This window comes from Plecotus auritus (assembly GCF_963455305.1).
Source record: "Plecotus auritus genome assembly, chromosome: 5".
Classification (NCBI taxonomy): Eukaryota; Metazoa; Chordata; class Mammalia; order Chiroptera; family Vespertilionidae; genus Plecotus; species Plecotus auritus.
Window position 1 is genome coordinate 167,965,474 of NC_137776.1, and position 12,302 is coordinate 167,977,775.

The following is a 12,302-nucleotide window of genomic DNA, read 5'->3' on the forward strand; positions in this document are numbered from 1 at the left end:
TTGAGCTAAGCTTTTGGCCAGGATGAAAACTTTATCCATGCTTAGACCTGATTCTGTATCCCTGAAGAAGCCAGAGTCTGGAATAAATAGTTGTACTTGAGTGTTTATTTCCTTGAGGAAAATGGAAGGGCTAACTCTATGCTTTAAAATTTCCCTAGGTAACACTCTACTATTTCTCATATTTTTTGGTCCAGTGAGGATAAGCTATTTGCCTATAATTACACAGATAGGTCTAGACAGGTCTTCTGACTTCCATCCAGTGAGTGTAGTTGTTCACTCATTGATTTATCCTTTAGTTATTTTAAAGCACATATTATGTGTAAGGAACTATGCTAGTTGGGAAGAGCAAAGTGTGGAGACAAAATAAGATGTTTGTATAAATGACTAGTTATTCCCTGAGGAAATTTATATCGTGAGTTATAGGAGTATAAAAAGGAAATACAGTCACGCGCCACATAACATTTTGGCCAACAATAGACCACATATACAATGGTGGTCCCATAAGATTAAAATAGAGCTGAAAAATTCCTATCTCTTAGTGATATTGTAGCCATCATAGTGCAACACGTTACTCACATTTGTGGTGTTGCTGGTGTAAACAAAACTACTGCACTGCTAATAGTATAAGTATAAAACATATGCCCAGGCCAGGTGGCTTGGTTGGAACATCATCCCAGGTGCACCAAAAGGTTGTGGGTTCGATTCCTGGTCAGAGCGTGTGCCTGGGTTGTGGGTTCAATTCCTGGTCGGTCTCGGTTGGTCTGGGTAGGGATGTGTATGGGAGGCAACGGATTGATGTTTCTCACATCAATATTTCTCTCTCTCTCTCTCTCTCTCTCTCTCTCTCTCTCTCTCTCATCGAGCTATAGTAAGTTATAACATGTGTCGCAAACATTTAGGGTAGCCAACATCATCCTTATAAAAGGTAGAAAAACTATTTTTAAAAATATATTTTTTTTATTAATTTCAGAGGAAAGGAGGAGGAGAGAGAGATAGAAACGTCAGTGGTGAGAATTGACCGGCTGCCTACTGCATGCCCCACACTGGGGATTGAGTCTGCAACCTGGGCATGTGCCCTGACTAGGAATCAAACTGTGACCTCCTGTTTCATAGGCTAACGCTCAACCACTGAGCCATGCCCTCTGGACAACTATTATTTGTTTTTTATCTCCAAAAAAAGTCTTTACTGTTGTATGAGGCATTCTACATTGCATTTATGCTTTATAATTTTTAGATAGAGGAGATAGTTCATTGAGCTAAATTTTGGGAAGAAGGATATTACATTAATAACAATTTCATATTCAGGAAAGTTATTTTATGAAAAGCTGAGGGTAGGCTTTTCCCTAAATTAAAAGATTTTGTAAATAGCAATTCTTGCCACTTCATGTTTTAAACTTAGACCCAATCTTATACCTCAGAATATAAACTAATTTAACAAATAATTTTTGAATATCTATTATATGCTCAATATATACAAACTAGAGGCCTGATGCACGAAACTCATTGAAGAGTAGGCCTTCCTTCCCCCGGCTGCTGGCACTGGCTTCCCTCTGGCACCGGCTTCCCTCTGGCACCCAGGACCCGGGCTTCCCTCCGGCTGCCAGCAGGCACCCGGGACTTGGGCTACCCTTGCAACCCTGGCTTCGTCCAGAAGGTCGTCGGGTCTAATTAGCATATTATACTTTTATTATATAGGGTTTAATGGGCAGTTAGATAACTTGTATAGTCTCTTAGAGGAAGAAAAGAAAAAAAATGAAAAAAAATAGTTAGAAGCAATAACATGTAGCATTATGGCCACTTTCTCTTTTAAATATTCTCCTCTTTCGGTTTCTAGCTTCTGGGTTTCTCTCACCGTTTCTGCTCCTGGACGCTTCATAATTTGGGGAGAAAATAATAAAACCATAAAATCAGGCTCTTTGGCTGAGACCGGTTTGGCTCAGTGGATAGGCAGGGGTGGGCAAACTTTTTGACTCGAGGGCCACAATGGGTTCTTAAACTGGACTGGAGGGCTGGAACAAAAGCATGGATGGAGTGTTTATGTGAACTAAATATAAATTCAAAGTAAAGGAGCAGAGGGGAGAGCAAGAGAACCGGATAGAACAGCCGGATCCGGCCCGCGGGCCGTAGTTTGCCCACGGCTGGAGAGCATTGGCCTGCGGACTGGGGGGTCCTGGGTTCGATTCCGGTCAAGGGCATGTGCCTTGGTTAAGGGCACATCCCCAGTATGGGGTGTGCAGGAGGCAGCTGATCGATGTTTCTCTCTCATCAATGTTTCTAATTCTCTGTCCCTCTTCCTTCCTCTCTGTGAAATATCAATAAAATATATTTTTAAAAAAATCAGGCTCTTTGGTTTCACTACAAATATATGTTGTGCCACTACAGGTAGACCTTCATTGCCAATTGTCAATCATTTCCCCCGTAATTTCATATCTGTATCTATCTACATATTTATTTATCTCTGTCTATCAAGAGAGACAGAGACAGAATCAGTATGTGCCAGCAATATTGAGGAATAGAGTCTCAAATAAGAAAATATCTTTAGGCCCCCTTATCATATTCTAACAACACCTAGACCAATGGTTCTCAATTGGAGGTAATGTTGCCTCGCAGGGGATATTTCAGTCATGTCTGAAGACATTTTTGATTGTCAGAACTGGGAAAAGGTGCTACTGGCATCTACTAGGTAGAGGCTAAGATGCTGCTAAACATCCTATAGGAATAGGAAAGCTCCCTCATCTCCCTAGGAAAGAATTATCCAGCCCCAAACATTAATAGGGCCAAAGTTAAGAAATCCTGATCTAAATCAACTAAAGACTAAAGCATTTCTACACTCCTCTAGTCGTGCATACAAAACCTGTCTCATTCCCTGCGGATGACTTCATGCGCTTCTTGAATGGGAAATTGCCTTCCTTCACTTTTCTCTTTTCATCGCAAAATGTGTAACCTCATTTGGCATTTTCTTATTCTTTCTGTGAACAACTATCTTTCTTTCCAAAACTGTTATCTTTCAATATTTATGCCCTATCTTATTCCCCAAATTATTTATGCTACCTACAAAAAATGCATTCTGTATCACAGAATAAAAGCAAATTAGAAATTAGGCAGAGAGTATTATTTTCCTTGGATCCTTTATCTCATCCCTACTCACCTCCAGAATTTAGTTTGTAGGTTATTTCTTCTCATGTATATACTAGAGGCCCAGTGCACGAAATTTGTACACTCCGGGGCAGGGGCAGGGAGTGGGTCCCTCAGCCTGGCCTGCGCCCTCTCGCAGTCCGGGAGCCCTCGGAGGATGTCCGACTGCTGTAGCGCTGCCACGGAGGCGGGAGAGGCTCCCGCCACCGCCGCTGCGCTCACCAGCCATGAGCCCGGCTTCTGGCTGAGTGGCGCTCCTTCTGTGGGAGCGCAATGACCACTAGGGGGCAGCTCCTGCGTTGAGCGTCTGCCCCCTTGTGGTCAGTACGCATCATAGCCACCGGTAGTTCTGCCGTTCGGCCGATTTGCATATTACCCTTTTATTATATAGGATCCTCATTCTCTCCTATATAATGTGTTTTCACTCTGTGTCCAAAATGTGCTTAATTATAATCTATCCTAAAATATTCTCTAAAACTTGTGCTTTTTAACTTTTTAATATCCCCCTAGGACTCCTAAACTACTGGAATTTTCTTCTATTCTCCCAGCCTCTAATCTAACCTGCATAGTGCTGTAGAATTTAGATTATGTCCACTATTCTTTTTTTTTTTAAATATATTTTATTGATTTTTTTACAGAGAGGAAGGGAGAGGGATAGAGAGCTAGAAACATCGATGAGAGAGAAACATCGACCAGCTGCCTCCTGCACACCCCCCACTGGGGATGTGCCCGCAACCAAGGTACATGCCCTTGACCGGAATCGAACCTGGGACCCTTCAGTCCGCAAGCCGACGCTCTATCCACTGAGCCAAACCGGTTTTGGCTATGTCCACTATTCTCATCAGAGTCATTTAGTAGTCAACCAATGCCTGTGCATGATACCAAATCAAGCTTTAAGTAATTACAAGAGCTATGCTTGGAACTTGGCTTAAGTTGGCATTAGTATCTCCATCAAATTGATGAGAGATGTGGCTTAGAGAGGTTAAGTGACTTGCTCAGAACTACATAGTCAGGAAGTGAGGAGTCAGGTTTCAAACCCAAGTCAGTCTTATGCCAAAGTCTATACATTTTATACAGCTTTTCATTCCCTAAGGAAATAAGTCCTAACTCCTTAGTTTGGTCTCTAGGACTCTGTAATCTGGCTCCAAACTTTTTCTAGTTACTACTGACCTTCACACACCACACATCTTTGTTAAAGTGCTGTGCTCTGCTAACTCTTTTTTTTTCCCCTTCTATTTGCTCCCTCTCATATCATACCCTCTGTGCTATCCTTCTCACTTCTGTAGAGGCCCAATACCTACCCACCTTTCAAGGCCTAATTCAAGCTTCCCAGCTAAATTCCCTAATCTTCTCTGATCCTTTCTCTCTCTTTTTTTTTTCTGGTGGAGTTTTTCACCTTCAAACTTTGTTATTAGTAGTAACATATTTTTGTTTAGGATTTTGCAAACATTTTCCTATATGGTAAGAACCTGGCAAAGGGTAGGAGCTCAATAAATATACTTGTTTGGTTCTAATCTTCATAGCAATTCTCCAAGGTAGTATTATACTTTTCTAACAGAAAAAAACCACCTGAGGCCAGAGAGTTCAGGTGACCGGCCAAAAGGAAGTGTTCTAGAATGACCCAAACTAACCCAAGAGCTATGGCTTGAGGTGAGGGTTCTTTCTGCTATACTACCCATGACTTCAGAGTTTTGTTCTCCCCTAGCCAAGCTATATACCTTAGTCTTGGCAGTTATTAAATACATGCTAAATGAACGAATAAATGACTATTATGAACATACTCTTTTTTAAAAATTTTTTAAAAATGTATTTCTTTATTGATTTTAGAGAGGAAGGGAGAAGGAGAGAGAGAGAGAAACATCAATGATGAGAGAGAATCATTGATCGGCTGCCTCCTGCACAACCCCTACTGGGGATTGAGCCTGCAACCCAGGCATGTGCCCCTGACCAGAATTGAACCTGGGACCCTTCAGTCCGCAGGCTGATGCTCTATCCACTGAGGCAAGCCGGCTAGGGCTGAACATACTCTTTCAGTTTGAGAGTCATAGAGATTTTACTTGCCACCAAGAATAAGAGCACTTTAGGATGTGACTCATCCTCACACATAGAATTTAATTGTTCATTTAAGCAGAAGGAAAACAAACTATCCTGTTCTGATAAAAAAGCTTAGGCAACATGAGGTTAAAGTCTATATTACCCACTTAAGGACAACAGTGCCACACACCTTTAACAAACACATAGTTACACGTTATTTCAATTCAGTAGGTGGGCCCAGCCCAGCAGACTGTCTTCCTCTCATACCTGGGCTTTAAGACAAAACAAAAAACAGAAAAGACTGCCAGAGAGGTTCAACACCAGCTTTTCTTTAGCCAGCTGGTCTGAGATGCTGCAAAGAGAACCTTTCAGATCACAAGCTTGTGAGCCTTTTCTGAGTGTTTGGTTGCTTCTGTTTACTTGAATGGCCCCATATTGTCGGTGTCCAGCCCCTGCCCTTCTGTGGATCCCCTGTGTTGCTTTGGTGTTTTTGTTTCTGTTTTTAGCAAAACAACTCTGGAACCTCATTGGGGCTGCTTTGCTTTGGAAGGTTCTCATTGGTGGGACCAGAGCTCTGAAAAATGTCCTGCTCCTGGATGGACTATGTGACTACAGATGCTTAGACATCAGTGGTGGCAGAACCAGTGCCTTTGTTGGGGCCGCCTGGCCAGCAGCAGGGAGGCGACATAGACGGTCTTACTTTCCGGTCATCCACGCCCTCTCATTTCTTCTCCATCAGCTTTTATCATTTCAGCATTCCCCCTGGTCCATCAGAGCCTCTTGGATTCACAATGACAAATAGTTCTGGGCGGGATGTTATTCTGCTGCTTGCCATTGGGCCTCTGTAGGTTCTGTACATAGCAACAGCCTTTATCAGTGCAGTGTTTGTAGGGTGCTTCTTAAACTCTATAGAGTGGGGCAGACACATCAGCTCTTTTGGATCTAAAAAGTGTTTCAGGTTTTGAATTGAGAGTCTTTGGAGAAGCCTAATGGTTAGTGTTGTCAAGGTCAAAAATGCTAAAAGGAGAGCGGGATCTTTTAGTCTTGGCTACAGCACTCACGGCATGAACAGTGCTCCATGAGGACGTCTTCATTCAGGATTTGTTTGTTTGTTTGTTTGTTCGCTTGTTTTTTCACTTCTGACCCTGACATCTCTGGCTGCAGATTTGATGTGGTTCATCCTTAACCTGTGCGCCCTGTTAATAATAGGTACTGTACCGGGCTCCGTGTCTGTGTCACTGGGGTAAGACCTGTATTAAAATATAGGTATTGAAATGCTGTATTAAAATACTGTTCCTAACATTTCATTTTACTAACAAGAAATCTTTGATTTCATTTTATTGTAGACACTAGATTGTAGTTTAGCCATACTGACATTTCTAAAAAAGGGATATATTTTCTTACAGTGTTCAAAAAGAGAAATGTTTCAGTCCTCCGTGCTGCCCTTTTACAGGTACAAGTTTTCTAGCTGAGAAAACTAAGACAAACTGTAGGCTGCCTCAAGTTCTTATGGGTATGTGCCCTGGGCTGTTTCTCTGAGCTGCTGACAGTGGACTGTGATGGTACAGTGTGCACAGGGACTGTTCTGACAGGCTGGGATTTTCTGTACTGAAACCTTACTTAATATCAAAAGTTAAACTTTAGTACAATAAATAAAGGTCAATTTCTGTAAAAAAATAAAATAGTCGGAAAAAAATTGAGAGAATGATATTTCAATTTTTGTTTTTATGCAGCCACATTTATCATCCTCTTCCTTATTGTTCCTACTTTTAGGGTCATGCTTAGAAAGGCCACCTCCATCCCTAAGATGGTACAGATACTTAAATATATTTTCTTCTACTGATTTTATCACATCATCCTTTACATTTAAAAATCTCTGGGATTGTGTGTGTGTGTGTGTATGTGTGTAAGGCATGAAATAGATTTATAATTTAATACTTTTCTTTTATAGTTTAGTGAGTCATTTATTGATTTTCCCTTCTGAGTTTAACACATCTTTATAATATACTCCCATATACTAAATTCTGATGAAATTATAAATATATAAACTTTCTAGGTTTGTAATTTGTTCCATTGATGGTTTGCTCCTGAGCTGTCTTTATTTACTTATACTGTTTTAATTATTAAAGTTTAAACTTCTGGGTGGCAAATTCATGCACTACTCTTCTTTTAAAAATATTTCTAAGGTTTATTCTTTTTTAAAAATATATATATATTTTATTGATTTCAGAGAGGGAGAGGGAGAGAGAGATAGAAACCTCAATGAGAGAGGATCATTAATTGACTGCCTCTTGCACGCTCCTCACTGGGGATCGAACCGGCTTGTACCCTTGACTGGAAACGAACCTGGGAACCTTCAGTCCGCAGGCCAACACTCTATCCACTGAGCCAAACCTGCTAGGGCATCTAAGGTTTATTCTTAAAAATAAACATAAAAAATATTTTTTTTCAAGACCCCACATTTTTTGTACTGGGATTCTGATTGAGATGGAATAAAAGTTATAATTTGGAGAATTGCCACATCTATAATAATAAAAGCGTAATATGCTAATTAGACTGGACGTCCTTCTGGACGAAGCCGGGGCTTGTGAGGGAAGCCAGGGTCCCAGGTGCCTGTGGGCAGCCAGAGGGAAGCCAGCCCAGGTCCCAGGTTGCAAATTCCCCACGTTGGGCTGCCGGTTGCAAATTCCCCACGTTGGGCTGCCAGTTGCGAGCGCCCCACGTTGGGCTGCCAGTTGGGAATGTACCCCCCATGTCCTGCGTGGTTCAGGGTTCAGGTTCAGGGTTTGGGCTCTGGAGGTGTCCACACACAAATGAAAGAGACTAGACAAGAAAATATTAATTTTGGAATTGGGGGCCAGGCGGAAGCCCAAGAGAGGACTCCTCTTTGCTCTGGCCTTGCCATCCTTTTTATTCAGGTCTGGGGTACACCCATAGCCCTTAGGCAGGCAATTCCAATAATAGCTTGATGATAGCCCATCCATCAGCAAAGATTTACATAAGACTGAAAGGTGGAAGTTGCTTCAGCTACCATTGTCTCGACTAAACAGTGGGTGCATAGCTCTGACCTTTCAGAGCTCAAGGTTGACCAGCCTTCCGGGTTCCTTGTCCACCTCTCTGCTAGTGAAGGCAGTGGGCAGCTTCCAACACCAGGTGACTGCGGCGGGCGAGAGGGAAGCCAGCCCGGGTCCTGTGCGCATGGGTCCTGGGTGCCTGCTGGCAGCCAGAGGGAAGCAAGCCCGGGTCCCGGGTGCCAGAGGGAAGCTAGGGCCGGCCGCCAGGAGAAGGAAGGCCTACTCTTGCATGAATTTCATGCACTGGGCCTCTAGTATTAATATAGTCTTCAAAACCAATGAACCTGATATGGTTTTCTGTTTACTCAAGTCTTCTCTCATTTCTCCTAGTGGTTCTTAATTTTACAATTTGTGTGAACACTTTAATAGAGCATGGTGCTTGAGAGCATACATGCACGAACCGGACTGCATGGATCCCAAACTCAGCTACGCCATGTACTACCCATTTGTGCTTCATTTTCCCCTCCTATAATATGGGGATGACAATAATTGTGCCTCCTGGAGTTATTGTGGAGATTAAATGGGTTATGTATGTAAAGTGTTCAAAACAGTATCTGGCATGTAGTAGCATGTAAGTACTACTTATTATTCTACTAGAGGCCCGATGCACGAAATTCATGCAAGAGTAGGCCTTTCTTCCCCTGGCTGCCGGCACCAGCTTCCCTCTTGTACCCGGGACCCAGGCTTCCCTCCGGCTCCAGCTCCAGCTTTGTCCGGAAGGATGTCCAGAATGACATCCGGTCTAATTAGCATATTACCCTTTTATTATTATAGGTGTGTGTACATACTATCTGCACTCCATGTTTCTTATTAAATTTATATACTATTACTACAAATGGTTGTTTTTTTTTCAGTTGTGGAGTACAATGTTAATAAACACTAAGCTTTGAAATTTCAGCCTCCAGAGGGCTCTCCTTTCTTGTGAATTACTGTCATTTCCCACAGCTTCCTTTTAAAGAATTTTGTATAACTAAGAGCCAAGTGATGAAACAGAAAATGCATGTCGGATTTCAAAATGCTTTTGAAAGGTCAAGTAAGATAAATAAACTCAACAGATGGTCCATTGAGAATACTAATAGAACAAACAATCCTCTTGCAAAACTGATGAAAGAGAATATAGCTGAAAATGCAAAAAAAAAAAAAAAAAAAAAAGGAATTAACAGAAAAATTTAAACATCCAAGACGTTTAAAACTTATAGGAATACTCAAAGTTTAACCTGTCAATAAAATGGAAATTTTGACAAAATAGAATATTATCTAAGAACTATAAATTATGAAAATTGATGCAAGAAGGGCAGAAAAACTTGAACTGATCACTAACAGTAGAAGACATGGGGGCCGCCACCAAAGTTCTACCTCTGAAAAAGACACCAGGTCAAGATGCTTTTAAACATGGATTCTCTCAACACTTTTAGGGAATACATTATTTACAGAATATTGAGAAAGATGGAAAACTTTATAACATATTCTACAACTAACATAACTCTGAAACCAAATTAGTAAGGAATAGCACAAGAAAAGGAAAAACTGTAGGCCAATCTTAATAATGAAATAACGGCAAAAATCCTAAATAACATGAGCAAAATGATACAGCAGAATTTTAATAGTTAAATGTACTATAATCACATAGGTTGTATTCCAGGAATGCAGAGATAATTAAGGCACACATACCTTTTGACGTATAGCTAAATAATGAGTAAATCTTTAAATATTTTTGCCCTCTTCTCCCTGGATAATATCCTACTTTGCTACTTTGTTGATCATCCCTGCCTAGAACATTTCTTACTTTTCTTCTCCATCCAGAAAACTTCTGATTTTCTTTAAAGGTGCAGTTGGTATCACCTCTGGGTCTCTTTCTCTGACCCCTCTTCACCTGAGACTAAGAAGCTGCTATTCCTGTGTACACCCACAATACCCTGTATTTACCTTTATTGCAACGCTTATCATACTGTTTAGTAATTGCTAGTTAGCTTGTTTGTCTCCCCTACCAACCTGTGAGCTCTTGAGACAGAGTCCATTTATTTTTTTTCTGGAAGCCTGGCACATAAAATCTGGCAGACTCGATTGAAAAATAGACACAGAACCAGACTAAGTAAAAATGTTAGGTAATTACATACTATACAAGCTGGATAGGAGGACATGGTTTTGATGTATGTCTAAACTGGACTTCCTCATATGCCACCTTAAAATTAAACTTCCCTATCGTGTTGCAGGCAAACTGGACAACCTCAGGCCTCCCTGGAAGACACAGCTTCTTACCACATGGCAGCGAACAGGCCGTTGTTAACCTTGTCTGTAGAGAGCCTAGAAGATGCTGAACCATGCGTTTCCCATTTCTTCTCCTAAAGGTACTAACAGTTAAGTCACCCCTCCCAAAGGCGAATGAAGGAGTGACAATAAAGGCCAGGAATATTATTCTAACTGAAGTTCTGCATGGAAACATGTAGGGGATACCCCTCCCCTCCCAACCTCCAGTTATAACTACCCAATTTATATTTTCCTTTAGGACTTAGCTGCCTAACACTTCAGAGAGAAATTTCAATTGCAGCAACTATATTTAGCCTAGATGTTCTAATATTAGTAGCAGGTATTCGTTCTTTCATTTATAATTTCATTTGTATGTGTCCTCAAATTTCTGTTGGAATAGGTAGGGTAAAATAGTAAGCAAAAGCACATAAAATTTTCTCACAAATTTATTTGCATTCTGTTATGTTCTCAGTGTCCTGAAGATTGCTTCCCAGGCACTCTTAGCAAGCTGAACTGTTCCTTGTGTAGCCTCATGAGATCGAATAAGAAGGAATTGTCATCTCCATGTATCCTGGATCTATTCAACCTAATCACATGCTCTGCTAATACTGGCAGACAGGGGAGGGCCTGCAAGAGGAAAAGAATGAGAATGTTCTTGAAATATGGGCACTAGACATTCAGTTAGCATTTGCTAGGGTAGCTTTTTTCTCTACTACTGATACAACTAGTAGGTAAATAAATTTTGGGGATCTAATGCACAGCATAGTGATTATAGTCAACAATACTGTATTAAATACTTCAAAATTGCTAAGAGATTAGATCTTAAATATTCTCGCTACAAAAAAGAAATGATAATTTTGTGATGTGATAGAGGTGTTAGCTAAAACACCTCTATGGTTGTAATCATATTGCAGTATATCATGTATATATCAAAATCAACACATTATACACCTTAAACTTATACAGTGTTACATGTCAATTATATTGTAACTAGAGGCCCGATGCATGAAATTCGTGCAAGGGGCTCGGCCCTTGCAGCCCCGGCTTCATCTGGAAGGTCATTCGGCTGTCCGGTCTAATTATCATATTATGCTTTTATTATTATAGATAAAAATATATCATAATTTGTTTTCACCTGCTGATGGACATTTAAGTTATTTCTAGTTTTGAGCTTTTCCAAATAAAGCTGCTATAAATGTGTAGGAGAATGGTTAGGTCTTATGGTTTATGTGTATATACTTGTTTATTAAGATATAATTGACATGTAACATTATATTAATTTCAGGTGTGCGACATAATGATTCAATGCTTTTATATATTGTGAAATAATCGCCTAACTCTAATTAACATCCATCACCACACATAGTTACAATTTTTTCTTATAATGAGAACTTTTAATATCTACTCTTTTAGCAACTTTCAAGTATATGATTCAGTATTGATTTCAGAGAAGAAGGGAGAGAGAGAGAGAGACAAATACATCAATGATGAGAGAGAATCATTGATCAGCTGCCTCCTACATTCCCCCCACTGGGATCCAGCCCCAAACCTGGGCATGTGCCCTGGCTGGGAATCCAACTGAGACCTTCTAGTTCACAGGTTGATGTTCAGCCCCTGAGCCACAGTGGCCGAGCTACAATACAGTATTATTAACTATAGTCACCATTCTGTACATTACATCCCATGACTTATTTATTTCATAACTGGAGGCTTGGAACTTTTGATCCCCTTCAACCATTTCACACTCCCCACCTCCACCTAAACCCTTCCTCTAGCAACCACCAATCTGTTCTCTATCTATGACTTTTTTGT